Raw genomic sequence first — 6,000 nt, forward strand, 5'->3', positions numbered from 1 at the left:
CTGAGGTTTAAAGTTGTTGTGGGTAGTACATGGTAGTTCTTCGTATGTTTTTGAGTGAAATAACTTGTACACACTGGGTGCATAATAATGTCAAGGTACACTGAATAGTATTAATGACCAACAGCAACAAACAGATCACATCAAGGTAAGTCTGTTGGCTGTGTTTTAATGAAGACCATCGCTGGACTTCAGGATCTTCCTCCGTTCAGCTCAAGGTGAGGCGCTGGTTCTGTTTTTTTTCTTTGGTTGGTTCCGGCCGGAATGTTCGGATTCCAGTCCGGACGGTTTGTGCTTCCCGCCGTGGAAGGTTCTGAGTGCGGTCACTTGATTTAGCCTCAATGGTTAGCATAGAACGTTGCAGTCTTGACAACCATAAGAACCCACCTGGCAGTTAGTTGGACGTGAATCCCCTGAGGGTATCTGGCGGAATGTTCTGGATTTTATTTGCGTAACCTCGAGCCGTTGCCAATGGAAACTATTTTTCAGTCACTTTCCATTGGGAATTGTTGCCCCTTATCTTAAACAACTTAAGTTTGATATTAAATATATACTGACACGTACATATGTTAATTTCCGACGGTTGCGCCGTACTTTTAACCACGTTGTTGGGACTCTCGCTGCCTACAAAACGGCGTTCTTTCTGACCATCAGTGAAGGCTGAAAATTATTTCAAGGTGGAAGACGATTTGGCATTTCTTCAACGGAACCCTGCACCTGAATATGGCTGAGTATATTTGATTTGATATCGATACTGCTTAGTGTTCTTTGTTACTTCAGCTTTTGTACGTTCTAAATATCTGCCACAGAAGTTAAACCCTACCCAATATAATGACTTTAAACAATGACTTTGACACTGAGTTACCAACCGGATAATATCAAAACTAACATAATGGCCGTCTTTCCCACATGTTACAGTGGAAGAAACTCTAGAACTGTACAAGGTCAAAAATTTAACATGTAGTTTGTCCCAAGGTGTCTGCCTCCTCACCCAGAGCCAGATTTCCACCTCCTGTCAGAAGTCCTCCAGAACAGGTCAGTGCTCTGGAGAAGACTCTACTCACACACCAGTCAGCTTCAATGCATGGGCTGAACCACTCCTTTAAACTTGTGGACTGCTCTGTCTTCATTCCCAAAACGTGATGCCCATGTCTGGTCTCTCCAGTCTTTTCTAGCCTTGAGTTATAAAATAATGGTTAAATTATTTGTGTAACTCGGTTTCGGAAGAGTCAAATAAGTTTATTGTTGGGCAAATGCTGATATAAACCTGCTGCTGTAGCTAAGAGGCTGGGGACCGGGGGCTTGTGGTGCCAGGATGGATAGTTTAGGTCTGGTTTTGATCATCTTATGACTTTAACTTTGTGCCAAGCTTTGATTTGAGATAATTCATACCGGGGTTATGTAGGAGTCATATTAGCCATTATTGTTAATAGTGCTGCTACGACCGTAGTGGATGTATTACAGACGTTGTCTAATTTAAGTGTTTAAATTCGTCTTCCATTTTACAAGTGAACCTCAGATGCAGGAGGTGGGGTGTGTTGCGTCCCCAGGTGATTTACTGCTGAGACCAACTGGGTTTGTAACCAGACCAGGAATCCATGGCTGAAGGAGCTGATGGAGGAGCCGTGCTGAAGGCCCTGCCTGGTGGGGGAGCTGATGGAGGCCCTGCCTGGTGGAGGCGCTGATGGAGGCCCTGCCTGGTGGAGGGGCTGATGGAGGCCCTGCCTGGTGGAGGGGCTGATGGAGGTCCTCCCTGGTGGGGGAGCTGATGGAGGTCCTCCCTGGTGGGGGAGCTGATGGAGGTCCTCCCTGGTGGGGGAGCTGATGGAGGCCCTGCCTGGTGGAGGGGCTGATGGAGGCCCTGCCTGGTGGAGGAGCTGATGGAGGCCATGATGGAGGCTGGTGGAGGAGCTGATGATATCTGTCGTGGGGTAGATGGAGCCTGACTCTGAAGTGATCATCACACTCACTGCCACTTCTCGTAGAATGCTGCTACCACAAACTACCGGCGTTTGTTAATATACCAGACAACTACATCTGTTTTACCATACATTGAAGCAAGACTTCTGCTGTTTGTTCCAGACCAGGACTCTGTCTGAGGAGAGCTGATGGAGGAGCTGAGACGCTGGAGGACAACTAGGAATCAACCACAAGGATTCATCGTAAGTTTGTGTTTACTTAACATGGTTGACTTAAAGGGCAAAATACTGCTGTTACTTTGACATATGTTAACACACTACCGCTGCATTTACTTACTAGAACGTGTTTCTGGAGCAGAGGCGAGCTGGTACGGGAGGTGTGAATCTGGAGGATGACCATCACTCCACCAATAAGGATCCTCGTCAGTTTGCATGAAGTAAACAGAGTAGACATGTTGTAACGCAGGATTAGTTTGTCCAGTACAAGTTAAGGCATACTACTGTGGTTGGTTACCAGACAAACTACAGCTGCTACTTTGTTAAGCGTCGTTAGAGTCCAACTACTCCTGTGTTTGTGACCTTACATTAGAGCCCAACTACTCCTGTGTTTGTGACCTTACATTAGAGCCCAACTACTCCTGTGTTTGTGACCTTACATTAGAGCCCAATTACTCCTGTGTTTGTGACCTTACATTAGAGACAAATTACCACTGTGCTTGTTACCTTACATTAGAGACAAATTACGTTTGTAACCAGACCAGGAATCTGGAGTACTGACGGAGAAGCCATACATCTGGAGGTCAAATCCTGAGGACGACCAGGACTCTACCATCAAGGATTCCTCGTAAGTTTACATTATCTGGACATAGTGGACTGGGTAAGCGGTTGGGAGGTTCAACTCTCAGACCAATGGTGCCGGGTTCAAGTCCTCAGAATACAGTGATGTGTCCTTGAGCAAGGCGCCCTAAAGCCTGCCTCCTCCTTAATGACGTCTCTTTGGTTCAGATAATGTTGCATCTTTTGAATATTGAACCTAATCCATTTCCCTGTTTGGTCCGGGCAGACTCACCTGAGCTGAACCTCACCTGATCCTGTTTGGTCGGGGGCAGACTCACCTGAGCTGAAGCCCACCTGATCCTGACATCCTGCTTGTCCCGTCTCCTCAGTTCATCTGAGCCTTGTCCTCCAGAAGACCTGCTGAGCTCAGCGGTCTGAGGCTGATGAATCAATGACCTCCAGTGGGAGTGAGCTTCTTGACCCCACATGTACCCGTGTGCTTCCACACGCCTTTCACTCACGTCTGTCACTAACCTCACTACTTCACTACTCTCGACTCCTTCCCCTTCTTCTTCATTCTCCGTGGTTCAAACCTTTACTGTGAAGGAGTGTCTTCTTGAACCTTTACACTGAAGGAGCGTCTTCCTGCCCTCAGAGGGTTCAGCGTTAGGGTTGAGAGTCAGGGTTTAGAGTCAGGGACAGAGCTGGTCAGGGAGGACTGATTTTACACAAACCTCTTGCTTTCTGAATGGTGGGGACATTTTGAAATGATTAATTTAGGAAATTGTTTTCCTCTGCATCCCTTTACAAAAATAAGTTTAAACTTCTCTCAAGTGTTTATACTGTATATTAAAATCCTACATTGATTTCTGCATGTTTGGTGCGGTTCATTTAATTGTCCTTTAACTTGGTTAATGTGAAGCTAAACTCTTGCAATACATTTAATAAACATGATGAATGTTATTCAGCAATGTTCACATAATCCATTTTGTAAAAATATACAACATCCATATTTCTACTAAATTCAAGCCTATTCATGTATTTAACAATGTACATACTGCCCCCGCAGGCCATTCTCTGCTACTACAACACGTTCAAACCACCAACCCGGTCTCACATCAATGTACAGTAATGGAATACATGTACCGGCGTTACGTATTCAGAATACAAATTATAGCTAACTATTTGTTACAATTTAAATAGTTGCTATTTATAATAGCTACATTGTTGAAATCAATGGATTACATGACGATACTTCTGTTTCAGCAGTTTATTCGTGCTTTCACACCAACAGCATTTAGTGCGCACTAAACGAGTTTGGTCCCTTGGTTCGGTGCGTTGGTGTGAATGCAACCACCTCACTTCGATGTGAACCAAATCAGCCGGCCGAGACCTCCCTGAACAGCTGCTCTCGGTTCGCCTCCAAACGAACCCTTGTACGGTTCGCTTGAGATGTGAAAGCGAACGCACCTCGGTCCGATCCAGTTCTATGCCTCTTTGGACGTAACAGGTAACTCCAAGACTAGCAGCAAATTATCGGACCAGGGCCGCTGCTAAGCTTTTTGGTGCCCTAAGCTGGGCTGGTCAGGGTGCCCCCCCAAACACACACACACACACACAACCTTCAGAGTTTGCAATCAAACCGTTGCTATTTATTATAAGTTGACATTAAATATACTATGAACATGTATATATTAAGTAATATTTAAAACAAAACAGCAACAGGAGCACCATCAGTAATAAATACGTTATATAAAAAACGTTCTTAACAGCAGCATTACAATATAATAAAACAATAACAACTGCAGGCTCCAAAGATAACTGAAAAATAATTATGTACTCAAATAAGGTTTAAAGGGAAGTCATCAAGTCATCATCAAAACAAAATATCAAACTATTTTTCACACTATTTTTACAGACAAACAGCTATATTTGGACAAAACAGTAGCTACATTTGAACATAACCGAAGTAGTTATTTACTTCACTACTGCGTAGTCATAAACAGACCTTGTTTTAAGGCAAGATTTTGAAATAATCCCTGGTTTTCACAAAAAAAAAAAGAGTGCAATATTGTCCTGCAGCTGCAGGAGGCTTCAGAAAGGTGCACGGCGACTTTTCCTGGCAGCAAAATCACTAATCAAGTCATCGTATGACATGCTATGTGCCACTTCTGCATTGATGCTGATGACAGCAAGGCCACGTAAGCGTTCTTGAGCCATTGTTGACCGTAGGTAGGTTTTGATAAGTTTCAGTTTCGAAAAACTGCGCTCAGCAGTAGCAACGGTGACTGGAAGAGTCAAAGAAATCCTTAAAGCAATCCATAGGTTTGGATACACTTCTTGCAGGTTACTGTCATGAAGAATGGTCAGCATCTCCATGGCAGTCGTCTTTGATGGCAGTTGAGGGAGGTTGATCAAGTCCTGCATCATCTCCAGTCCATCAACATCAGCTTCGCCTTTATCTGTGAGAGCCTTCTCCACATCGAGACAGTGTTTGCGCAGGTCCCCCTTGGATATCCCATGTACTTTTTGAAAGTCAAGTAACAGTCCAAATGTGTGTCTCACCTGGCTCAGGGTCTCAAACCGCTCCTGCAGCGACGTCAGAGCGGAGTCCACAACTCGGTTGAAAAATTCAACTTCAAGCCTCTTCTTTGCATCACTGAAGGGCTCGTCAGGAGCTCCGTAGCCGAACTGCGTTTTTGTGCTTCTCAACCGCTTCTGTTTGAGCTCGGGTTCGAGGTTTAGAGCCTCACACAGCTCCTTGGCAGTTGCTATGGCCTCAGAAAACCCAGACTGCCCGTATTTTGTAAGGGAGGCTTTAGCAGTCTCAATGAGCCCGGCTGCAACGTCAAGCTGCATTGATGATGACTGCAGCAGCTTGTTCACCTGGTTGGTGACTGAAAGAACTTCAGCCCAAACAATGGTGCAGATCAGAAATCTGAACGAGCCAACCTCTTCTGCCAGGCTTTGAGCCTCTGACCTTGCAACAGGTTCAGTGACAGCTTGTCTTGATTCCAAGAGAGCTTCTCGGACTTCTTTAACTTGACTTCTGACAGCTATAACACTCTGAAGCCTACTCTCCCATCTTACATCACTCCAGGATTTCAGAGTCAACGTGACATGTTTGAGTAAAATGTCCCACCGCTGTACGCTTGCTGAGAAAAAACAAAACAGGCTCTGAAGGTATCCAAAATAGCCAATAGCATCCGTAGATGACTTAGCAGCATCTGATATGACCAGATTCATCATATGTGCAGCACAAGGGACAAAGACTGCCCTTGAATTCAGTTGTAGCAGTCTGGTCTGC

Source organism: Pollachius pollachius (assembly GCF_949987615.1).
Source record: "Pollachius pollachius genome assembly, contig: scaffold_54, whole genome shotgun sequence".
Classification (NCBI taxonomy): Eukaryota; Metazoa; Chordata; class Actinopteri; order Gadiformes; family Gadidae; genus Pollachius; species Pollachius pollachius.